Source organism: Nyctereutes procyonoides, unplaced genomic scaffold, assembly GCF_905146905.1.
Source record: "Nyctereutes procyonoides isolate TBG_1078 unplaced genomic scaffold, NYPRO_anot_genome, whole genome shotgun sequence".
NCBI classification, from domain to species: domain Eukaryota; kingdom Metazoa; phylum Chordata; class Mammalia; order Carnivora; family Canidae; genus Nyctereutes; species Nyctereutes procyonoides.
This window is the reverse complement of record NW_026575126.1, coordinates 37209548-37236176: the sequence shown is the minus strand read 5'-3', so window position 1 is coordinate 37236176 and position 26629 is coordinate 37209548. Positions and strand designations below refer to the sequence as shown.

At 41.2% G+C, this 26629-nt stretch overlaps 1 pseudogene; it reads right to left on the bottom strand.

Moving 5' to 3' along the window:
* Positions 1-11825: 11825 nt before the first annotated feature.
* Positions 11826-14715, bottom strand: LOC129519819 (olfactory receptor 6C76-like; annotated as a pseudogene).
* Positions 14716-26629: the final 11914 nt, after the last annotated feature.

Genomic DNA, 26629 nt, shown 5'->3' with positions numbered 1-26629 from the left:
CCTTTTCTTCTTATCTGTAACTCTAAGGGTGATAAACCTATTGTTAAGAAACTAAATCCAGGGCAGCCCTGGTGGCTCAGTGATTTAGCGCCACCTTCGGCCCAGGGCCTGATCCTGGAGACCCGGGCTCCAGTCCCACATCGGGCTCCCTGCATGGAGCCTGCTTCTCCCTCTGCCTGTGTCTCTGCCTCTCTCTCTGTGTGTCTCATGAATAAATAAATAAAATCTTTAAAAAGAAACAAAATCCACCTGAGTAAATTGAAAGATCCAGGTGGCTTTATTCAATGATTCATGAGTCTGGCAGCATCGTATCTAGCAAATAGATGGCATCTCCATGGAGTTGTAGAAAAGGAAAGGCTCTTTAAGGCAGAGAGAGAATGGAAAAGAAGATATTATTAGCAACGAATATGTCATTTTAGGCATCTGTATAACTTCTTTGTGCAGATGTGTGTTCAGATATACCTATTGTCAGGTTTTTTGTTTTCTTATTGTTGAGTTCTGAGAGTTTTTTGTATAGTTTGAATACAAATCCTTTATCAGGTATGTGCTTTGCAAATATTTCCTTGCAATCTGTGGGTTGTCTTTTAGTTCTCTGAGCAAGGTCACTCACATAGTAGGAGTGTTAATTTTATGAAGTTCACATTAACAATTCTTTTTTACTTTTGTAAAATTTGCCTGTGTCTCTGCCTCTCTCTGTGTCGCTCATGATTTTATTTATGAGAGAGAGAGAGAGAGAGAGAGAGAGAGAGAGAGAGAAAGAAACAGACTCAGCACTGAGCAGGGAGCTCCACGCCAGGCTGTGTCCCAGGACCCAGGGATCATGATCCCAGAGGCAGGCTGACCGTTAACCGACTGAGCCACCCAGGTGCCCCATACTTGTGTATTTTAAATTTATGTATAATAATTTCACTGTAAGTTATAAAGTTTTTGTCTACATTTTATTCTATATCCTTTCCTTTTTTAAAGAAGACTTTATTTATTCATCTGACTCAGAGAAAGACAGAGCACCAGCAGGCAGAGCAGCAGACAGAGGCAGAGGGAGAAGCAGACTCCCCGCTGAGCAAGTAGCCCGGTGCGGGGGACCCCAGGGCCCCGGGATCAAGGCCGGAGCCGAAGGCAGACGCTTAACCGACTGAGCCACCCAGCGGCCCGCATTCTATATGCTTTCCAGGTAATTGTTCCTTAGGTATTTCTGGAGAAGCTGGGATATTGTACTCCATTTCCCTGAGAAAGTTCTAGCATTTATTGGATTCAGCTGGGCCCTGGGAGGGGCGGGCGCTTCTCCTGAACTGAGTGCCCTCGAGTCCTGCACCGCCCCCGCCCCGGGGTGCCCCGGCCCAGCTCCCGACCAGACCAGCGCAGGGCGGCGGGCGAGCACCAGAGGCCTAGTCTCTGCCTGCTGTGGCAGGAGCCCAGCCTTCTCCGCCTCCGCCGCGGAGGTGGGGCCGCGTCCACGCTGACAGGAGCCCCCTCAGGACCCGCCGCGGAGGAGGTGGGTGCGCGTCTACGCTGACAGGAGCCTCCTCAGGACCCGCCGCGGAGGAGGTGGGTGCGCGTCCGCGCTGACAGGAGCCCCCTCAGGACCCGCCGCGGAGGAGGTGGGTGCGCGTCCGCGCTGACAGGAGCCCCCTCAGGACCCGCCGCGGAGGAGCAGGTGAGGAGACGCCGCCGAGCGGGGCTGCAGGGGGCCGTGCTCACAGGACCCGCGGAGGATGGCGCGCTGCACCGACGCGGGGGTTTCCGGGCGGTGTTTGCGGTGACCTGGGCCCCGCGCGGGGCCGTGCCCGGGGCTGGGGCGTCCCCCCTTCTGGGCTCGGGATCCCCTGGGCGGCTGCGCTCGCCGTGTTAGGCGCCACACGGATTCGGGTCCTGCGGCCCCTCAGGCCGTCTGCAGCCCGGGAGCTCCCGCCGCCTCCGCCTCCGCCTGCAGGGTCATCCCGCGTCTACACCGCTTCGGGGCTGTTGGCTCCGTGCGCGTGACCACGCCGCTGGGAGGTCGGAAGGACTGCGCTGTGTAGACGGCCTCGGGGAGCGGTATTTTCACAGCATCGGGCCTTCCGGTCGCCGAGCACGGAGGGTCCCCGTGGCTGTGTGTCGCCCTGGGTGTCTCCGGGGGTGCGGGTCGGGGAGCAGGCCTGTCACCTGTTCATTATTCCCTGGGGCGGGAGCAGCAGGTTCCTCAGGGCCGGGCTGCGGGGGTCAGGGTCTCGTGGGGGACCCGGGCTTCCCCTGCTGGGGCCTGTCGCCGGCGTCTCTCCTTCGGGGTCCTCCTGCTGGGGCCTGTCCTGGACACGGGGCGGGCTCCCCCTCCAGCCTCCCCGCCTAGACACCCCAGTGCACTAACTGCCGGTTCCCCTCATTCACTGTCACACTTGTCACCAGGTTTTGCTGGAGGGCTGTGGAGAATTGGAAATCCGAGTCCCCTGCCTCTTCTGCGCCACAGACACAGGGGCCTCTGGGTGACAGGCAGCCTCCCGCTGCGGCTGAGCTGGGTGCAGGTGGCACTTGGCCCCCGTCACAGAGCTGGACGTCCTCTGCTCCTGGCGGGGTGCTGACGTGGGTGCGGAGTCACCCACTCTGCCGAGATTTCAGACCTGCAGGAAACCTGTCTCCGCAGCACAGACACTCTGTACCCCAGCCCCCAGACGCCCCAGCCTCCGTCCCCTCACCTCGGCTGCCCCTTCTCAGCGTAACCCGGGAGGCCCTCCCCAGGACGCAGCACACAGCGCTGTCGGAGGAGATGCCACAGATGACGCATCCTAACCCGAGCACAGCTCCCACCTGTGTCCACCTGCCCACTGTCTAAAATGTCTTTACCATTCGGATCCAATCAATCCAATTTTCTTACTGTAGTTAGGATTAATGTTTAGGTTTAGGAATTGGGGATTAGGATTACGGTATAGGGCAAGATTTGGTGAGGGTTAGAGTGAGGATCAGGCTCACAGTTTGTACTCCGGGGGCATTAAACAAGCGCATGGGCTTAGGTTTCCTCCAGATTTCTTCTGCTCTGCTCCTTGCCAATCTCCAAAAGTCACACTTCCTACTGTGTTGGAGGCCAAATCTTCTGGTGTCATTCAGGTGTCTGAAATCTCTTGGGGATCAGAGCCAGGCTCTGGGACTGGGTCAGATCAGAACCCAGTCTAGGGTTAGGGTTAGGGCCCAGGAGCTTTGGAGGGTCCTAGGTGGGGGTAGTTTCGAGATCTGCCTTGAGAGCTGAGTAGAGGGCAAAGGTGAGGATGAGGCTCAGACTCAGGGTTTGTGTTCAGGGGGACGCTGAATGTGGGGCTTGGCTCGGGGTTAGGGTTAGGGTTTGGATTACAGTTAGGGGTTAGATTACTGGTAGGGTTAGTGTTACTGTTTGGGGTTAGGGTTATGGGTTAGGTTATAGTTATGAGTTAGGGTTAGGGTTACAGATTATGGTTTAGGTTACTGGTTAGAATTAGGGTTACTGGTTATAGTTAGGGTTAGGGTTATAGTTGGAATCAGGGTTAGGTATATGGATTAGGGACTAGGGGTTAGCGTTTGGTTTTTGATTACTGATAGGTCTAGTGTTAGGCTAGGTTAAAATTGGGGTTAGTGGGGATCTCTGGGTGGCTCAGTGGTTTGGCACCGGCCTTTGGCCCAGAGTGCGATCCTGAAGTCCCGGGATCCAGTCCCGCATCGGGCTCCTGGCATGGAGCCTGCTTCTCTCTCTGCCTGTGTCTCTTCCTCTCTCTCTCTTTATCATGAATAAATAAATAAATCTTAAAAAAAATAAAATTAGGGTTAGGGTTATTGTCCGTATACAAGTAGAGATTGTATCTGGTCATATGCTTGACACTGGGACTCCCAGTATCTTCAGTTGGTTAGTTTTAAGCGTTATAGTTATGTTTTGGGTTAGCGTATGTGCCTGGCACCCATCCATTCAGAGGCCTCTGCAGAGAATCAAACTCCAGGCCTCTGCTGAGGTGACAATAGCCATGGCAGGCATCTCCTGAGCTGGGATCAGGAGGGGATTTGTGGCTCTAAATACTCTTTATTTTATTTTATTTTATTTTATTTTATTTTATTTTTTTAATACTCTTTATTTGGATTTCCAGTTTCCTTTTTGTTTTTATCTCTTGTGCGCATCCGTTCTATCAATACTAACAATTGTTATTTTAAAGTTTTAATTGAATTCCCGTTTGTTAACACAGTATAATATAGTTTCAGGTATACCACATAGTGATTCAACTGTTGGCTACAATGCCTGGTACTCATCACAGGTGCCCTCCGTCATCCCCATCCTCCGATTCCCCGTCCCCCCCCCTTCCTCTGGTATTTATTAGTTTATTCTCTATGGTTAAGAGTGTGTTTCTTGGTTTTCTTCTCTCATTCCTCCCACCTCACCCCTTTGCCAGTTTGGTTGGTTTCTTAAAATCCACATGTGAATGCAATTGTATGGTATTTGTCTTTCTCTAACTTATTTCATTTAGCAAAAGTCCTTTCCGCTTCTCCCACGTCATTGTAAATGGCTTCATTTCATCCCTTCTGATGACCGAGTGATGTCGCAGTGTGTATATTTATCCCATCTTCTGTGCCCATTCATCTGTCGGTGGACACCTGGGCTATGTCCCCAGTTTGGCTGTTGTTGATAACGCTGCTACGAACATTGGGCTGTGTGTCCCCCTTCGAATCTGTACTTTTGTATCCCTGGGGGAAATACCTCGCTGTGCAATTTCGGAATCATAGGGTAGCTCTATTTTGAACTTTTTGAGGACCCTCCACACTGTTTTCCACAGCGGCTGCACCTGTTCGCATTCCCACCAGGAGTGTAAGGGGGCTCCCCCTTCTGCCCAGCCTCACCAATACCTGTTGATTCTTGTGTTGTTAATTTTAGCCATTCTGACGGCTGTCAGGTGACATCTCATTGTGGTTTGGGTTTGCATTTCCCTGATGATGGGTGATGCTGAGTGTCTTTCCATGTGTCTGGTGGCCATCTGGATGTCTTGTCAGAGACAATGTCCATTCATATTTTCTGCCCATTTTCAGTTGGATAATTTGTGGTTAGGATGCTGAGATTTATATTTGCTTTATATATTTTGGACACTAACTCTTTATTGGCTATATCTTCTCTTATTTTTATGTTGCCTTTTAGTTACGGTTGTTTCCTTCACTGTGTGGAACCTTTTCAACTTGCTGAAGTCCCAATAGTTTATTTTTGCTTTTGTTTCCCTCACCTCAGAGGCATATCTAGAAAGAAGATCCAATGGCCAATGTCAAAGACATTGCTGCTTATCTTTTCTTCATTTTATGGTTTCAGGTCTCACATTTAGGTCTTTAATCCATTTTGAATTTGTTTTTTATATATATGGTGTAAGAAAGTGGTCCTGTTTCATTCTTCTGCATGTGGCTGCCTAGTTTTCCCAATACCATTTGTTGAAGAGACTGTCTTTTTGCCGTTGGATATTCTTTCCTGCTTTGTTGAAGATTAATTGATCATAGAGTTACAGGTTTGTATGTTGTTTCAGTTTTCCATTCTGTTCTATTGATCTAAGGGTCTACTTCTTGTGCCTGCACCATGCTCTTTGGATCACATTAGAGCTCTGTAATATAACTTGAGGTCCGAAACGCCAGTTTTAGTTTTCTTTTTCAACACTGCTTTGGCGATTTTCAATCTTTCATGGTTCTATACAAATTTTAGGATTTGTTCCAGCTCTGTGAAAAATGCCATTGCTATGTTGATGGGGATCACATTAAATGTGTAGATTGCTTTGAGTAGTATATAGCCTTTTTTTTTTTAAATTTTTATTTATTTATGATAGTCACACACACACACACACACACACACAGAGAGAGAGAGAGAGAGAGAGAGAGAGAGAGAGAGAGAGAGAGACAGGCAGAGGGAGAAGCAGGCTCCATGCACCGGGAGCCCGACGTGGGATTCGAGCCCGGGTCTCCAGGATCGTGCCCTGGGCCAAAGGCAGGCGCCAAACCACTGCGCCACCCAGGGATCCCAGTATATAGCCTTTTAAAGAATAGGGCAGCCTGGGTGGCTCAGTGATTTAGTGCCAGCTTCCGCCCAGGGCATGATCTTGGAGTCCTGGGATCAAGTCCCATGTCTGGCTCCCTGCATGGAGCCTGCTTCTCCCTCTACCTGTGTCTCTACCTCTCTGTCTCTGTTTCTCATGAATAAATACATCTTTAAAAAAGATAAACAATCTTTCTTCTTCCAGTCCATGAGCATGAAATGCCTTTCTATTGGTTTGTGTCATCTTCAATTTCTTTCATCAGTGTTTTATAGGATTTACAGTGCAGGGCATTCACCTCTTTGGTTAGGCTTAATCTTACGTATCTTACTGTTTTTGGTGCTAGTCTACATGGGATTGAGTCCTCAATTTCTCTTCCTGCTGCCTCATTATTGGTGCATAGAAATGCAACAGATTTCTGCAAGTTCACTTTGTATCCTTTACTGAATTTATCAGTTTTAGCAGTTTTTGATAGAGATTTTTGGGTTTTCTATACAGAAAATCATTCATCATCAAGTAGTGAAAGCCTGACATTTTCCTAGCCTATTTGGATGCCTTTTATTTCTTTTCGTTGTCTGATTGCTGTGGCTAGGACTTCCAGGACTATGTTGAATAACAGTGATGAGAGTGCACATCCCTGTCTTGGTCCTGACTGTAGAGGAAAAGTTCTTGTTTTTTCCCTGTTGAGCAGATATTCTGGGTTTCTCATCTAAGGTTTCTATTATGTTGAGGTACATCCCCTCTAAACTTAATCTGTTGAGGGTTTTCATCATGACTGAATGTTATGTTTTATCAATGCTTTTACTGCATCTGTTGAAATGATCCCTTGGTGGGACACCCGGGTGGCTCAGTGGTTGAGCATCTGCCTTTGGCTCAGGGTGTGATCCCAGAGTCCCAGGATCGAGTCCCGCATCGGGCTTCCTGCATGGAGCCTGCTTCTCCCTATGTCTTTGCCTCTCTCTCGTGAATAAATAAATAAAAAATCTTAAAAAAAAAAGAAACGATCACTTGGTTCTTATTCTTTCTTTTAATATTGTGGTGTATCACAATGATTGATCTGTTAATATTGAAACATCTTGGCAACCCAGGAATAACTCCCACTTGATCATGGTGAATAATTTATTTAATGTATTGTTGGATTCACTGTGCTAGTTTTTTATTGAGAGTTTTTGATCTCTGTTAGTCAGGGATATTGGCCTTTAGTTCTCTCTCTCTCTTTTTTTGTAGTGGGGTCTTTATCTAGTTTTGGTATCAGGGCAATGCTGGCTTCACAGAGTGAATTTGAAAGTTTTCCTTTCTTTTCTTTTTTTTGGGGGGGATACTTTGAGAAGAATAGATATTAATTCTTTTTTAAAGGTCTGGTAGAAAGGACCTGGGAAGGCCATCTGATCCTGGACTTTGTTTGTTGGGAGATTTTTGATTGCTGACTCAATTTCTTTGTTGGTTATCTGTTCAAGTTTATTACTTTTACTTTTTCATTTTGGCTATGTTACGTATTTCTAGGAATTTATCTATTCTTCCAGGTTTTCCCAAGTTGTTGGCATATAATTTTTCACAATGTTCTCTTATGATAGTTCGTATTATAAGATGGTGTTGTTGTTTGTTATTTTTCTTCTCTCATTTGTGATTTTATTTGGGTCCTTTCTCATCTTTTTCCTTTTTAAAAAATATTTTATTTATATATGAGAGACATGGAGAGAGAGGCAGAGACACAGGCAGAGGGAGAAGCAGCCTCCATGCAGGGAGGCCAATGTGAGACTTGATCCCAGGACTCCGGGATCATGACTTGAGCCAAAGCAGATGCTCAACCAGAGGCACCCAGGTGCCTTGCTGATTCACTTCCTTTGCCTGTTATGGGTCTATTCACATTTTCTATTTCTTCCTATTTCTGTTTTGGTAGTTTGTACATTTCTAGGGATTTGTCCATTTCTTCTAGGTCTCCCAGTTTGTTGGCATATAATTTTTTAAAAAAGATTTTATTTATTCGTGAGAGAGAGAGAGAGAGACAGAGAGAGAGAGAGAGAGAGAGAGAGAGAGAGAGAGAGAGAGACAGGCAGAGGGAGAAGCAGGCTCCATTCAGGAAGCCTGATGTGGAATTGATCTTGGGACTCCAAGATCATGCCCTGGGTGGAAGACAGTCGCTAAACCACTGAGCCACCCTGGGATCCCCTGTTGGCATATAATTTTTCATAGTATTCTCTTATAATTGTCTTATTTTTCTGGTGTCGATTGTGATCTCTCCTCTCTCATTTGTGATTTTATTAGGTCCTTTCTCTTTTCTTGTTGATAAGTCTGGCTAGGGCTAGATCCATTTTATTAATTATTTTGAAGAACCAGCTCTTAGTTTCATTATTCCATTCTACTGTTTTGTTGTTGTTTCTGTATCATTTATTTCTGCTCTCATCTTTATTATTTCTCTTCTTCCGCAGGCTTTAGGCTTTGTTTGCTATTCCTTTCCCAGCTCCTTTAGGTGTAGGGTTAGGTTGTGTATTGCAGACTTTTTTTTTTTTTTTTTTGTATTGCAGACTTCTTGTTTCTTGAGGTAGGCCTGTATCGCTATGTACTTCCCTCTTAGGACTGCCTTTGCTGCATCCCAGAGGTTTGGAGAAACATGTTTTCATTTTCATTTGTTTCTATACATTTTCTAAATTTCCTCTTTAATTTCCTGGTTGCGCCATTCATTCTCTAGTAGGATGTTCATAATCTCCACGTATTTTTGGTCTGTCCAAATTTTTTCTTGCTCTTGACTTTGAGTTTCATAGTGTCGTGGTCTGAAAATGTACATGGTATGATCTCAATCTTCTTGAACCTGTTGAGGGCTGATTTGTGGCCCATGATGTGATCTGTTCTGGAGAATGTCCCATGTGCACTTGAAAGGAATGTGTATTCTGCTGCTTTAGGATGAAATGTTCTGACTCTATCTGTTGAGTCCCTCTGGTCCAGAGAGTCAAGGCCATTGTTCCTCTGTTGATTTTTGCATAGATGATCGTAAGTGGGTATTAAAATCCCCTGTCATGTATGTTCTCATTCATTTGGGGAATATAAATAATAGTGAAAGGGAATATAAGGGAAGGGAGAAGAAATGTGTGGGAAATATCAGAAAGGGGGACAGAACATAAAGACTCCTAACTCTGGGAAACGAACTAGGGGTGGTGGAAGGGGAGGAGGGCGGGGGGTGGGGATAAGTGGGTGACGGGCACTGAGGGGGACACTTGACGGGATGAGCACTGGGTGTTATTCTGTATGTTGGTAAATTGAACACCAATAAAAAATTAATTTATTAAAAATAAAATAAAATAAAATCCCCTGTCATTGTATTATTATCAGTGAGTTTCTGTATGTTTGTTGTTAATTGGTTTCTATATTTAGGTACTCCCATGTTGGTGGCATAAATGTTTACAGTTGTTTGATCTGATAATCAGATAGAGATTGATAGAGAGTCTTCTTAATTATGGAATAATGCCCTTCTTCATCTTTTCTTACAGTATTTGTTCTTTCTTTTTTTAACTTAAAGATTTTATTTATTTATTCATGAGAGATATACAGAGAGAAGCAGAGGCAGAAACATAGGCAGAGGGAGAGGCAGGCTCCCCAAGGGAAGGTCGATGTGGGACTCGATCCTGGGACCCCGGAATCACACCCTGAGCTGAAGGCAGATGCTCAACCACTGAGCCACCAGGTGTCCCCAGTGTTTGGTTTCAAATCTAGTTTGTCTGATATAAGTATGGGTCCTCCAGCTTTCTTTTTATGTCCATTAGCGTGATAGATGACTTTCCAGCCCCTGACTTTCAATCTGCTGGTGTCTATAGGTCTAAGGTGAGCATCTGTAGGCAGCATATACATGGATCTTGTTTTTTTTTAAAGATTGTCTTTATTCATGAAAGAGAGATAGAGATGAGAGAGAGAGAGAGAGAGAGAGAGAGAGAGGCAGAAACCTAGGCAGAGAGAGAAGCAGGCTCCCCACCAGGAGCCCGATGTGGGACTCGATCCCAGACTCCAGGATCACACCCTGAGCCGCAGGCAGAGGCTTAACCCCTGAGCCACCCAGGCATCCCGGATCTTGTTTTGTTTTTGTTTTTGTTTTGTTAAGAATTTTCTTTCTTTTTTTTTAACTCACACCAGTGAGAATGGGGAACATTAACAAGGCAGGAAACCACAAATGTTGGAGAGCATGCAGAGAAAATGGAACCCTCTTACACTGTTGGTGGGAATGTGAACTGATGCAGCCACTCTGGAAAACTGTGTGGAGGTTCCTCAAAGAGTTAAAAATAGACCTGCCCTACGACCCAGCAATTACACTGTTGGGGATTTACCCCAAAGATTCAGATGCAATGAAACGCCGGGACACCTGCACCCCAATGTTTCTAGCAGCAATGTCCACAATAGCCAAACTGTGGAAGGAGCCTCGGTGTCCATCGAAAGATGAATGGATAAAGAAGATGTGGCTTATGTATACAATGGAATATTCCTCAGCCATTAGAAACGACAAATAGCCACCATTTGCTTTGACGTGGATGGAACTGGAGAGTATTATGCTGAGTGAAGTAAGTCAATCGGAGAAGGACAAACATTATATGTTCTCATTCATTTGGGGAATATAAATAATAGTGAAAGGGAATATAAAGGAAGGGAGAAGAAATGGGTGGGAAATATCAGAAAGGGAGACAGAACATAAAGACTCCTAACTCTGGGAAACGAACTAGGGGTGGTGGAAGGGGAGGAGGGCAGGGGGTGGGGGTGAATGGGTGACGGGCACTGAGGGGCGCACTTGACGGGATGAGCACTGGGTGTTATTCTGTATGTTGGTAAATTGAACACCAATAAAAATAAATTTATTAAAAAAACAATAAGGAGATACCACCACTACACACAATCCTGGAACATGACAACACCCAACGCTGATGAAGATGTGGAGAAAAATGAACTCTCATCTGTTGCTGTTAGAATGTGACATGATCTAGCAACTTTGGAAGACAGTTTGGTGGTTTCTTGCAAAATTAAACACATTCTTACCATAGGATCCAGCAATCACTCATCTTGATATTTACCCAAATGAGATGAAAACATGTCCACGCAAAAACCTGCACACGGATCTTTATAGCAGCTTTATTCATAATTGCCCAAACTTAGAAGCAGCTAAGATACCTGTTAGTAGGTAAATGGATAATCTATGATACTTCTAGAAAATAGAATATTATTCAGTGCTAAAAATAAATGAGCTATCAAGTCATGAAAATACACAGAGGAAACTTAAGTGCACGTCACTAAGTGAAAAAAAAAATCTGAAATTTTATGATTCCAACTACATGGCATTCTGGAAAAGGAAAAACAATGAAGACAGTAAAATCAATGGTTTTCAGTGGCTGAGCGATAGGGAGTGATGAGTAGGCAGGCCACAGAGGATTTATGTCTATATATCATCAATATCTGTATTATTATCAACCATCTATATATCATCTACCTAGCTATATCTTTATACCAATCATTATACATTTTTTCCAAGTCTATAGAATGAACACTCACTGAGAGTGAACCAATGCAAAATATGGATTTTGGGTAATTATGATGTATCAATATAGGTTCATCAGTTGTAACAAACATACCTCTCTGCTGAAGGAAGTTGTAAATAGGGAAGGCTGTGTGTGTATGAGGTCCATGGGTATATAGGAAATCTCTGTACCTTCCTTTCAATTTTGTTGTATACCTAAAAGTGCTCTAAAATTAGCACCTTAAATATTGTCCCTTTCTGAAACAGATTTCTAGGACTATCTGGCCTGATGGTATTTGCATAAACATTAAGTAAAATGTAGTAGACAAAAAAACGGGGAATAAAAGTTTTCATTTTCTCTTGCTTTCTACCTGAGGACAAAGCCACCAAGGGCCAAGGGGTAAAGAGAACATTTAGTAGATAGGATAATTAGATAGATTCACCTTAGTTATGAGTCCCACCTGAAATTCCATTTCAGGATGAGCTTTCATTATTATTGGTTATGGAGAATCAAATTAAGTTATTGGCATTCATATTCTTTCAGTTTATTTCTTGGCTCTGTTTTTCTTTACCCTAGTTTCATAGTGAGGTAAACATGCTCTATTTAATGAACTCCTGAAAGTTCTGGGTTTATTTTTATAGCTGTAATTATAACAGAAAAGAATATTCTAACATTTACAAAATTTTTATCACATCAAGTTTTACTGAACTGACTTTAGTTTCATGCCCAACACTAATTGAGTTCTTATTTGTAGAGAGAATATGATCATTTGTAAAGCCCAGAGTAGAAGTGTAGTCTTGAACTAATCATGGAGTCCAAAGCCTTGATTAGCTAACTATGGTTTATAGATCCACATATGACTTACAGAAGTCATTCTACCAAAAGAAGATAATGAAGAAAAAGAAAAAAAGAAAAGAAATGGAAGAAAAAAGAAAAATGTATTGAAATAGAGAAAGATGTGTATGTGTGTATGTGAGAGAGAGGGAGAAAGAGAGAAAAAGTCAGAAGAGACAGCGAGAGAGAGGGAGCTTATTTAGGATATACAAAAGCAATTATCTACTTCAAAACAATTTGACTCTATACCAGACCATATGGTAAAACTGTAGGAAGCATCCTCTAAGTACATAATTGCTACATTAAGAAGTTATCCAGATTTTTAAGTAGAATATCACATATATAAGATGACAAAGCACTACAATAAATTACATTAGCAGGCAATGGAATCAGCATGAGAATCTTTAATTGCATCTCTACACTCAACCCCAAAACTGAATCCATCATCATTTCAGAATACACGTAGACGAGTCTTTGCTACAAACTGGTTGGGGATTGCTGGTACTGGATAGACATAGCCTCTGGAATCAAGCAGAAATGAATTTGAATTCTGTTTCTCTGACTAGCTATGTGACGAGAGTAACTTATCGTACCTCTCCGAAGTGCATTTTTTTACAAGATAAAATCAAAATAATTTATTCTACAAGTTTTCATTTTATTTTGTTATTTAATCTGGAGAATACTGATTTTATACTTTCAAATTAGCCTTAAAATATCTCAAAATAAAAAAAACTTGTTATGTTATAGATGTAGAATTTAAGGAACACAGTTCCAAGATGAATAAGGAATAGCTGATAAAGCATCAAATGTGATCTCTCTCTCCAGGATGCATTTTATTCTTAATCAAAGTTACTTGATTTAGTACACATACATGAGTCAGTATTTATTTACTTATTTACTTATATGACATAAAATGTACAATAAAAATAATATAATATTTTATTACACTAGCATAGTGGGGTTTTTTTCAATTCTCAAGACAAAGGATGATATTGATATTTTAATCTCAACTTCCCACTTTTAAATATATTTATTTAAAACAATAGAGAATGTGTATCAGGCCATAAAAGCCAAGGAAAGGTAAAATCCCAAGGAAGATATATAATTGTTTCGAACTTATCAAGATTTTGCAGAAAATCAAATATAAGAACAAAATATACCGCATAGATATAAAAATAATTAAGTCTCCATAAACTAATATATAAAATTGACTAAAATAATTTTTCAAGTATTTGCTACATTTAAAAGGAAGAAGCAGAGAAGAAATGAGTCAAATTTGAGAATGTTGGGATGCCTGGGTGTCTCAGTGGTTGGGCGTCTGCTTTCAGCTCAGGGCGTGATCCCGGGGTCCTGGGATCTAGTCCTGAATCAGACTCCCAAAGGGGAGCCTGCTTCTCTCTCTTCCTGTGTCTCTGCCCCTCTCTCTGTGTCTCTCATGAATAAATAAGAAAAATATTTTTTAAAAATGTTTTTAAAAATTGAGAATGCTTACAATGGAACAGAAAAATAAAATGCTTGCTTCACCTGCTGTTTCCTTAGAGTATAAATAAAGGGATTCAAAAGTGGAACAACAGAAGTATTGAGAACTGCCACTCCCTTCATCAAGGATATCCTCTGTTTGACTGAGGGTTTAAGGTACATAAAGATGCAGCTGCCATATGAGAGGGAGATGACAATCATGTGAGAAGAACAGGTGGAGAAAGCTTTTTTCTCTGGTTGGAAGAAGGAATTTTTTAAATTGTCAGGGCAATATATGTGTATCATAGAATTACTAAATTACTAATGCCAAAGTGACCAGCAGAGTCACCAAAGCTAAGATGAAACTCATCATTTCCAACACGTGTCTGTCTGTGTCTGTCTGTGCAGGAGATCTGCAGGAAGGGAACAGTGTCACAGTAGAAATGATCAATGACATTGGAATCACAGAAGTCCAGGCTTAAGCCTAAAATGAGTCCTGGAAAGATGGTGAGGAAACCAGTGATCCAAGAGCTAAGGACTAGCTGGATACAGATTTTGCTGCTCATAATGGTTGTGTAATGCAGGGGCTTGCAGATGGCGACATAATGATCGTAGGACATGAGAGCCAGGAGGTAACATTCAGATGCTCCAAGAAGGAAGGCAAAGCAACTGAGTTGCACAACAGTTATAGGAAATGGTTTTTTCACCAGTTGCCATGCTTACAAGCAATTTGGGGATGCAGACAGTCGTATAAGAAATTTCTAAGAAAGAAACATTTCGAAGAAAGAAATACATAGGGGTCTTGAGATGTGAGTCCAGCAAAGTGAGTGTAATAATAACTAAGTTGCCTGAGATGTTTAGCAAGTAGATGAGGAGCAGGAAGCAAATAGCACAATCTTCAGTTTTGGGTCCTCCGTCAATACTGTCACAGTTGTACGGTTTTCCATCTTGACCTCTTGATACGCTTCTGCTCTGGTAAAAATATTGAGAAAACAATATGCACAGGAACCAATAGTAAATTATGAAGATAATTATGTCAGAATATTAGTAGTTGCTATTTATTATACATACTAATAGGGCACATTTTTGAAATGATTAATGTAAGATAAACTCTAACAAAAACTAGTACTTATATTTTTTATTATTTTTATTACTTTATTTTTGAGGAAAGAAATATTTTCTACAAATCTGATGAATAAAAAACTATCTTATAAATCATCTTTGTAGTCTGGCTTAGATTTATGGTAATGAGGTAAAGAAATGAACAAGCATGTGAAAAAATTATTTCTACTTTTCTCAGTATGTAAGCGCTAAGATGTCACAGTACTACTCAGCCTGATGACTGTATAAATATCATTGCCTCAAGGAACTGACCATGAGTGCAACAGAGAAACAAGGTGATATATAAATACTTATGATGGTTGAAAATAGAAATCAAGCTTAGATTTAAGTTTAATTCTGGAAGTAATTCCGGGTAACAACTGTAGCTCTTCCTTGGTTTGGCCTGCACTGCCTCTACTTAGATAATGAACACTCTTTCTTGGTCCTGATTTTTTTATTCCTGTAAATCAGTGTTTTGTCCCTATTCCATCTCTTCATTTCTTCACTTTTACTGCCTCCTATGCCAATATTAAACTTATCTGATTACATAGTAAAATTGACTTGAACAGAATTAAACAAATTCAGTGTTTCTTCTGGTTATAGTTCTGAAAACAGGAAGAGAATAAGAATAATGAAGTGAAATGCAAAATAAAGTGAATAAGTGTTCAAAGAGAAGGGAAATAGAGAAGAAAAAGTAAACAAGAGAAGGAAGACAAAAGAAGTAGAAAAGAGGTAAGACAGTAAGGGAAGACCATAAAGAGAAAAACTTACCATTAATATTGGATTTTTCTTCAGATGTGACAGTGACTGGTATTTAGCTCTGGGCCTCTTACCTGATAGATAGAAATGAGTTACAGCAAAGCTGTAATTTACCTCCACCAAGAGGAATACAGAGAAGAAACTCTGGCAAATTTTACTCAGATGATCAGTCACTTAGCAAGTGTTTTTAGACACTTGCAAGTAATGCTGACTGCCCCCAAATAATGTGGTAAGACCACAGATAAGCCCGTGCAAATGGAGTTGACTATGTGGTTGAATATTACATAAGCTCTCATTAAGCTAAATGTCATGAAAACTCCTAGGTATAAACATTTCATCCCTTGAGGGCAACTTTCTTGTTTTATGACTTCATTATCAGTTATGCTTCTCTAAGGAGTTCATCATCAATATGAATCACTTATTAAACATTTTTTTAATATTTTTTTTAAATTTTTATTTATTTATGATAGTCACAGAGAGAGAGAGAGAGGCTCAGAGACACAGGCAGAGGGAGAAGCAGGCTCCATGCACCGGGAGCCCGACGTGGGATTCGATCCTGGGTCTCCAGGATCGCGCCCTGGGCCAAAGGCAGGCGCCAAACCGCTGCGCCACCCAGGGATCCCTAAACATTTTTTTTTAATTTCACTGGTAGAATTTAGTGTATTCATGTGTTGCATACAGCACCTGATGCTAATTAACATCAAGTGCCCATCCCCACACCCAACTTCCCTCCAGAAATCCTCAGTTTGCTCCCTGTAGTTAAGTTTCTTATGGTATGCCTCTCTCTAAGTTTTTATCTTATTTTATTTTTCCCTCTACTCCCCTATGTTCATTTGTTTTGTTTCTTAAATTCCACATGAGTGAAATCATATGACAATTGTCTTTCTCTGACAGACTTATTTCGCTTAGCATAATACCCTCTAGTTCCATCCACATCATTGCAAATGGAAATATTTCATTATTACTGTTATTTCTTTAATAAATTTATTTTTTATTGGTCTTCAATTTGCCAACATACAGAATAACACCCAGTGCTTATCCCGTCAAGTGCCCCCTTCAGTGCCCATCACCCATTCACCCCCACCCCCGCCCTCCTCCCCTTCCACCACCCCTAGTTCATTTCCCAGAGTTAGGAGTCTTTATGTTCTGTCTCCTTTTCTGATATTTCCTACCCATTTCTCCTCCCTTCCCTTCTATTCCCTTTCACTATTATTTATATTCCCCAAATGAATGAGAACATATAATGTTTGTCCTTTTCCAATTGACCTATTTCACTCAGCATAATACCCTCTAGTTCCATCCACGTTGAAGCAAATGGTGGGTATTTGTCGTTTCTAATGGCTGAGTAATATTCCATTGTATACATAAACCACATCTTCTTTATCCATTCATCTTTCGATGGACACCGAGGCTCCTTCCACAGTTTGGCTATTGTGGACATTGCTGCTAGAAACATCGGGGTGCAGGAGTCCTGGCGTTTCATTGCATCTGTATCTTTGGGGTAAATCCCCAGAAGTGCAATTGCTGGGTCATAGGGTAGATCTATTTTTAACTCTTTGAGGAACCTCCACACAGTTTTCCAGAGTGGCTTCACCAGTTCACATTCCCACCAACAGTGCAAGAGGGTTCCCCTTTCTCCACATCCTCTCCAACATTTGTGGTTTCCTGCCTTGTTAATTTTCCCCATTCTCACTGGTGTGAGGTGGTATCTCATTGTGGTTTTGATTTGTATTTCCCTGATGGCAAGTGATGCAGAGCATTTTCTCATGTGCGTGTTGGCCATGACTGTCTCCCTCTGTGAGATTTCTGTTCATGTCTTTTGCCCATTTCATGATTGGATTGTTTGTTTCTTCGCTGTTGAGTTTAATAAGTTCTTTATAGATCTTGGAAACTAGCCCTTTATCTGATATGTTATTTGCAAATATCTTCTCCCATTCTGTAGGTTGTCTTTTAGATTTGTTGACTGTATTCTTTGCTGTGCAAGAGCTTCTTATCTTGATGAAGTCCCAATAGTTCATTTTTGCTTTTGTTTCTTTTGCCTCCATGGATGTATCTTGCAAGAAGTTACTGTGGCCGAGTTCAAAAAGGGTGTTGCCTGTGTTCTCCTCTAGGATTTTGATGGAATCTTGTCTCACATTTAGATCTTTCATCCATTTTGAGTTTATCTTTGTGTATGGTGCAAGGGAGTGGTCTAGTTTCATTCTTCTGCATGTGGATGTCCAATTTTCCCAGCACCATTTATTGAAGAGACTTTCTTCCAATGGATAGTCTTTCCTGCTTTGTTGAATATTAGTTGACCATGAAGTTCAGGGTCCACTTCTGGGTTCTCTATTCTGTTCCATTGATCTATGTGTCTGTTTTTGTGCCAGTACCACACTGTCTTGATGACCACTGCTTTGTAGTACAACCTGAAATCTGGCATTGTGATGCCCCCAGGTATGGTTTTCTTTTTTAAAATTCCCCTGGCTATTCAGGGTCTTTTCTGATTCTGCACAAATCTTAAAATAATTTGTTCTAAGTCTCTGAAGAAAGTCCATGGTATTTTGATAGGGATTGCATTAAACGTGTAAATTGCCCTGGGTAACATTGACATTTTTACAATATTAATTCTGCCGATCCATGAGCATGGAATATTATTCCATCTCTTTGTGTCTTCCTCAATTTCCTTCAGAAGTGTTCTATAGTTTTTAGGGTATAGATCCTTTCCTTCTTTGGTTTGGTTTATTCCTAAGTATCTTACGCTTTTGGGTGCAATTGTAAATGGGATTGACTCCTTAATTTCTCTTTCTTCAGTCACATTGTTAGTGTGTAGAAATGCCACTGACTTCTGGATATTGATTTTGTATCCTGCCACGCTGCCAAATTGCTGCATGAGTTCTAGCAATCTTGGAGTGGAGGCTTTTGGGTTTTCTATGTAGAGTATCATGTCATCGGCAAAGAAGGAGAGTTTGACTTCTTCTTTGCCAATTCGAATGCCTTTAATGTCTTTTTGTTGTCTGATTGCTGAGGCTAGGACTTCCAGTACTATGTTGAACATCAGTGGTGAGAGTGGACATCCCTGTCTTCTTCCTGATCTTAGGGGAAAGGCTCCCAGTGCTTCCCCATTGAGAATGATATTTGCTGTGGGCTTTTCATAGATGGCTTTTAAGACGTCGAGGAAGGTTCCCTCTATCCCTACATTCTGAAGAGTTTTGATCAGGAATGGATGCTGTATTTTGTCAAATGCTTTCTCTGCATCTAATGAGAGGATCATATGGTTCTTGGTTTTTCTCTTCCTGATATGATGAATCACATTGAATGTTTTACGAGTGTTGAACCAGCCTTGTGTCCCGGGGGTAAATCCTACTTGGTCATGGTGAATAATTTTCTTAATGTGTTGTTGGATCCTATTGGCTAGTATCTTGTTGAGAATTTTTGCATCCATGTTATCAGGGATATTGGTCTGTAATTCTCCTTTTTGGTGGGGTCTTTGTCTGGTTTTGGAATGAAGGTGTTGCTGGCCTCATAGAACGAATTTGGAAGTACTCCATCTCTTTCTATCTTTCCAAACAGCTTAAGTAGAATAGGTATGGTTTCTTCTTTAAACGTTTGATAGAATTCCCCTGGGAAGCCATCTGGCCCTGGACTCTTGTGTCTTGGGAGGTTTTTGATGACTGCTTCAATTTCCTCCCTGGTTATTGGCCTGTTCAGGTTTTCTATTTCTTCCTGTTCCAGTTTTGTTAGTTTGTGGCTTTCCAGGCATGCGTCCATTTCTTCTAGATTGCCTAATTTATTGGTGTAGAGCTGTTCATAATATGTTTTTAAAATCGTTTGTATTTCCTTGGTGTTGGTAGTGATCTCTCCTTTCTCATTCATGATTTTATTAACTTGAGTCTTCTCTCTCTTCTTTTTAATAAGGCTGGCTAATGGTTTATCTACCTTATTAATTCTTTCAAAGAATCAACTCCTGGTTTTGTTGATCTGTTCCACAGTTCTTCTTATCTCAATTTCATTGAGTTCTGCTCAAATCTTTATTAACTCTCTTCTTCTGCTGGGTGTAGGATCTATTTGCTGTTTTTTCTCTAGCTCCTTTAGGTGTAAGGTTAGCTTTTGTATTTGAGTTATTTCCAGTTTTTGAATGGATGCTTGTATTGTGATGTATTTCCCCTCAGGACTGCTTTTGCTGCATCCCAAATATTTTGAATGGTTGTATCTTCATTATCATTAGTTTCCATGAATCTTTTAAATTCTTCCTTAATTTCCTGGTTGACCCTTTCATCTTTTAGCAGGATGGTCCTTAACCTCCACGTGTTTGAAGTCCTTCTAAACTTCTTGTTGTGATTTAGTTCTAATTTCAAGGCATTATGGTCTGAGAATATGGAAGGGATGATCCCAATCTTTTGGTATCGGTTCAGACCCGATTTGTGACCTAGTACGTGGTCTATTCTGGAGAAAGTTCAATGTGCACTTGAGAAGAATGTGTATTCAGTTGAATTTGGATGTAAAGTTCTGTAGATATCTGAGAAATCCATCTGGTCCAGTGTATCATTTAAAGCTCTTGTTTCTTTGGAGACGTTGTGTTTAGAAGACCTTTCGAGTGTAGAAAGCACTAGATGAAGTCACCAAGTATAAGTGTATTAGTATCTAAGTATATCTTAACTTTGGTTATTAAATGATTGATATATTTGGCAGCTCCCACATTTGGGGCATATATATTGAGGATTGTTAAGTTCTCTTGTTGGATAGATCCTTTAAGTATGATATAGTGTCCCTCTTCATCTCTCACTACAGTCTTCGGGGTAAATTTTAGTTGATCTGATATAAGGATGGCTACCCCTGCTTTCTTTTGAGGAGCCTTTGAATGGTAAATGGTTCTTCAACCTTTCATTTTCAGGCTGTAGGTGTCCTTCTGTCTAAAATGAGTCTCTTGTAGACAGCAAATAGATGGGTCCTGCTTTTTTATCCAGTCTGACACCCTGCACCTATTGATGGGGTCATTAAGCCCGTTCATGTTCAGAGTTACTATTGAAAGATATGAGTTTAGTGTCATCATGGTATGTATTCAGTCCTTGTTTTTGTGGATTGTTCCACTGGACTTCTTTTTAAAGGGGAATTTTAAGAGTCCCCCTTAAAATTTCTTGCAGAGCTGGTTTGGAGGTCACATATTCTTTCAGTTCCTGCCTATCTTGGAAGCTCTTTATCTCTCCTTCCATTCTGAATGAGAGCCTTGCTGGATAAAGTATTCTTGGTTGCATGTTTTTCTCATCTAGGACCCTGAATATATCCTGCCAGCCCTTTCTGGCCTGCCAGGTCTCTGTGGAGAGGTCTGCTGTTACCCTAATACTCCTCCCCATAAAAGTCAGGGATTTCTTGTCTCTTGCTGCTTTAAGGATCTTCTCTTTATCTTTGGAATTTGCAAGCTTAACTATTAAATGTTGAGGTGTTGAACGGTTTTTATTGATTTTAGGGGAGGGGAATCTCTCTATTTCCTGGATCTGAATGCCTGTTTCCCTTCCCAGATTGGGGAAGTTTTCAGCTAGGATTTGTTCAAATACATATTCTGGCCCTCTGTCCCTTTCGGCGCCCTCGGGAAACCCAATTAAACGTAGGTTTTTCTTCCTCAGGCTGTCACTTATTTCCCTTAATCTATCTTCATGGTCTTTTGTCTGTCTCTTTTTTCCTCAGTTTCCCTCTTTGCCATCAACTTGTCTTCTATGTCACTCACTCATTCTTCCACCTGGTTAACCCTCGTTGTTAGGACTTCTAGTTTGGATTGTATTACATTCAATTGATTTTTAATTTCTGCCTGATTCGATCTAGATTCCGCAGTCATGAAGTCTCTTGGGTCCTTTATGCTTTTTACTAGAGCCATCAGTAGCTTTATAATAGTGCTTCTGAATTGGCTTTCTGACATTGAATTGTAATCCGAATTTTGTAACTCTGTGGGAGAGAGGACTGTTTCTGATTTTTTCTTTTGAGGTGAGGCTTTCCTTCTAGTCATTTTGCTCAGTGCAGAGTGGCGAAAAACAAGTTGTATTGGGAAAAGGAGAAAAAGAGAGGAGAGAAAGAAGGAAAGAAAAGAGAAAAAGAAAAAAGAAAAAAGGAAGGAAAAAAGGAGAAGAAAAAGAGAAAAAGAAAGAAACAAAAAAAGGGGTGGGGGAAGCAAACAGCAATCAAAAAGCAAACAACAACAACAACATGGGGGAATATCTTCTGATTTTGTATAGTTTAAGTCCCTTGACTTCCGTCTAGCTGGTCTTCTGGGGGAGGGGCCTTTGTGCTGATTTTCCGGTGTTAGCACTTGGGGCAGCTGCTCAGCCCCTTGCCTGGTGCAGGGCTCAGTGGGGGTTGTTTACCCGGTGAGGCCCCAGGAGGAACAACCACAGTGGCAGGGCCAGCTCTGGAAACCTGGATTCAGCTCCCGCAGTAACTACTGAGCTCTCCGTCTGCAGGGGCCTGGAGGCTCCGGGGCGGGGCCGCTGATCTGCTGAGCTTGGGGCAGGAGCGTCCTTGCTGTCCTGGGCCCTCCCTGCCTCTGCCTGTCCCGGGGGGAGGCTGGATCCTGGGCTGTGTCCCGGTGCCCTGTGCTCCCGGGCCTGCGCTTTTGGATTCGCGCTCCCGGCCGCGCAGCCCCCTTTCTGTGAAGCCGCCCCCGAGCCCCTCGGAGCTGCCCCCCGGTCAAGCCGAGCTGCTCCCGGGTCAAGCCGTGTGCGCGCTGCAGCCCTTCAGGGAGCTTGCCGCCGGGTGTGGCGCACTCTCCCCGGGGCGCAGGTGTCTGTTAGTGTCCCAGGGAGCCCGAGGGCATCCCCGCCCTCCTGGGTCCTGCTCTAACTCCCTGCGACATCCCCGCCCTCCTGGGTCCTGCTCTAACTCCCTGCGAGCCCCTTTCCGCCCGGGAAGGTTGGTGCAGCTCCTGCTTCTCCGGGACGGGGGGGGGGGGGCTCTCCTGTCCTGGGAACACTCGCCCCGGCCTTAGCCCAGCTCCTCACGGGGCCCCTGCCCCTTGGATGCCTTTTGTTTCTTTATTTCTCCCCCCCCCCCCGTTTTCCTACTTTGATAGAAGCGTGAACTCTTCTCACTGTAGCATTCCAGCTGGTGTCTCTTAAAATCTCAGGCCGAATTCGTAGATTTTCAGGATGATTTGAAGGTTATCTAGGTAATTTGGTGGGGACAGGTGACTTGGGGACCCTACTCTTCCGCTTTCTTGCCCCACGATTTCATTATTTTTGATGGCTAGGTAATATTCCATTGATATACATACCACGTATGTTTATCCTCTCATCCCTCGATGGATATCTGGGCTCTACAGTTTGGCTATTATGGATATTGCTGCTATAAACATATAAACATTGAGAGGCAAGTGTTTGCATCCCTTGGATAAATACCTAGTAGTGCAGTTGCTGGGTCATAGAGTAGTTCTATTCTTAACTTTTTGAGACACGTCCATGCTGTTTTCCAAAATGGCTGTACCAGTTTGCATTCCCAGTTGTTTTTTAGGTCCATGGAGAATGCATTGTTATACACCAAGGAGTCAAGGAAGTATATGTCAATATCCCTGCCTATTGTGGCTTACCAATGTATTGAGGTGACAAAATCTGTGTTTGAATACAGCAATGTACAATGTGCCATAAACTTAATGGTAAATGAGATTCACTCTTACTATGGGGCTTATGGATGGAAGGAGATTAATAAGAACAGATGTTTTTGTTTTTTTAAAAAAAGATGGATCTAAAACTAAGCATTGAAAATAGCTTAGGAAGCAGAGTAAGGCATTTTAGGTAGAATAAACACTGTGAAAAGGTGTTTAAGAATGAAAACTCATAAATTAACAAAAATTTATCAGAGAGAATATAATAACGGTTTTCTACAGGGAATATTGAAGGTTCTAGAGATCCTTGTTATTAGTGCCAATGTATAATAGCATCTTCCTAGTAGTAACACACATTCTCCCAAACCTAAGGAACAATTCCTGAGGCAACTAATTGTATTACAATGGCTACAGTCATTTGAGTCAAAAACAGATCCATCACCCCCACAAGTAATAATTTTATCAAACCAGACCTGGTTTTACTCCTGCTCCCCAGTTCCCTAGATATACTGGAACAGTGTGCTATAATGTTTAGCAAGCCTATTACTTTTATTAATGTTTACATTTAAAACTGAAAGAAAATTTTCCCTAACTATAAAATCATGAACACTTTTAGTCAAAAATGGTGTCATTTAACAAATCAATTTCAGATCCTCTACAATTAAAATGAATTAGAATAAAAAATTATTAATATAAATTAAGTACTCAGAGTTTTAGATTTGTTTTCAGTATGTGAATTATAAATCAGTCTACAAAACACTAAAACTTACAAACTGTTATTCTTAAAGCCATAGAAACAGAATTATTCAGGCAAACGTTTTCGTTTGGTGATGTTCATACTTTTTATATTTCCATCGCAGGATAAGGCACTTAGGTTTACTTTTTTTCCTTCTTCCCAGACATCACGCTGAAATGTGTAATTCTTAAAATAAGTTTTAACACTTATAGACATTTCATGATTACCTATTAAGCTAATACAATACAGTACTAAAATTAAACAACTATTTATCCTATCAAATGATTATGGTTTATTCCCAGGGAATGCTGTAAACTGTGTGCATATTTCTCCAAGGAATTCAGATTCAGAAGCAATATTTCCCTGAGGATCTTTGGCTTGTTTACTACACAAGAAATGCCAAAATACACAGACTCCTTCCTATCTCCTTCCACTATGTTTTCAGGAGATGCTGTACAAAATATACTATAGTAAAGCACCATGTACCCCCTTTACCTTCATTAATTTATTAATCCATTTATTCCTTCCTAAAATACCTATTCATTTTGTGTTTGAAATGTAACAATCACTTCTGTATATCTAAGGCATATGTCCTGAGAGCTCCCCTACCCCTTCTTCCCTGTGAGAACCTGGCGACAAGTCTATGAAATCTATGAAGGGAGCTCTTACAGATACCTCATCTTTCAGCATGATAAAATGCCTATACACATCATCATCAAACTGATAAACACCAAAGAAATGAGAAAATCTTAAGTGTAGCTAGAGAAAGAGGCTACATTACATACCATGAATATTAGAGAACAATGGCTCAAACAATTTCTAACTTCTTTTCAGAAGCTATGGAGGCCAGAAAACAGGGGAATCTTTAGAGTGCTGGAAAAAAGCTAATTTAGAATTCTATACAGTGAAACTATCTTCAAACATGAAATGGAAATAATATGGTCTCATTCATTTGGGGAATATAAATAATAGTGAAAGGGAATATAAGGGAAGGGAGAAGAAATGTGTGGGAAATATCAGAAAGGGAGACAGAACCTAGAGACTCCTAACTCTGGGAAACGAACTAGGGGTGGTGGAAGGGGAGGAGGATGGGGGGTGGGGGTGAGTGGGTGATGGGCACTGAGGGGGGCACTTGAGGGGATGAGCACTGGGTGTTATTCTGTATGTTGGCAAATTGAACACCAATAAAAAATAAAAATAAATAAATTTATTATTTAAAAAAAGACATTTTCAGATAATCAAACTAAGAGTATTTTTCAGTAACACATTTGTACTACAAGAAATGCTGCAGGAAGTTCTTTAGCTGAGGAAAACAGAATCCAGCTGTAAAACTGGAATTTCATGGAGGAATTAAAAATACCAAACATTGTAAATATGGGGGTAAATATCAAAGGCTAAATTATTTTCAATGAAAAAATTTTTTTCAATGAAAATTGAAATAAATAAGAATTCTTCACAAAAATTAAACATATGCACATTAAAATAAATTTTTAAATACTATAACAAAAATGCTTTGTAGAATAAAAGAAAAGTGGATGGGCTGAACAGCAGAAAGGTGATTATGAAACAAAAGAGTCAGTGAACCTAATGATTAATAGAGACCACTCATTTTGAAAAACAGAAAAAGTAAATTATATTTATTTAATAAACAGAGTCTATATGACCTAGAAACAATATCAAAGGGTCTAACATATATATTAGACCTTTAACAAACATACAGATACATAATGTGAATTTTAAAAAGCAGAGGATATAAATCAGCATTGTCCAATAGAAATATAATGCAAAATACAAACGTAAGACACATTTGTAACTTCAAATTTTCTAGTAGCCTTATTTTTTAAAAGTGAAAGAAAACATGTGAAATTAATTTTAATAAGATAGTTTAACCCAATACATCCAAATTATTCTCATTTCAACATCTAATACATATTTAAAAATTTATGAGACCTTTTACTATTTTGTACTGTCTTTGAAATATGATGTGTGTTTATATTTACAGCACATCTCAGTGTCGACTAACCACATTTCAATTTTTTAGTGGCTACCAAATTGAGTAATGTAAACATAGTTAGACAATATAAACTATTTGCGGTTTACTTCTTCATTTTGCCTTCTCAGTGGCTTTGGACCAAATTCATTGTATGTATGAAAAAACATGTGGTAGTTAAAAACACACCCATAAACAACTAATGGGTCAAAGAATAAATCACAAAGAAAATTAGAAAACACTGGGGACAAATGAAAACAGACACATAAGATACCAAAACCTATGAAATACAGTGAAATCAGTGCTCAAAAGGAAATTTATAGCTTTAAATATCTGCTTTAACAAAAAAGATAGATCTCATATGAATAATATAACTTCAAACTTACAGATAGAAAAAGAGCAAAAGAAACCCAAAGCCAGCAGAAAGAAAGTAAATAATAAATACTAGTGAAGATAAATTAAATAGAGGAGAAGGGAAAAAATAGAGAAAATCAATAAAACCCAAAGTTGGGGCAGCCCTGGTGGCGCAGCGGTTTAACGCCGCCTGCAGCTTGGGGCCTGATCCTGGAGACACGGGATCGAGTCCCACGTCAGGCTCCTGTGTGGAGCCTGCTTCTCCCTCTGCCTGTGTTTCTGCCTCCCTCTGTCTCTCTGTCTGTCTCTATGAATGAATAAATAAAATCTTAAAAATATATATATATAAAAAAA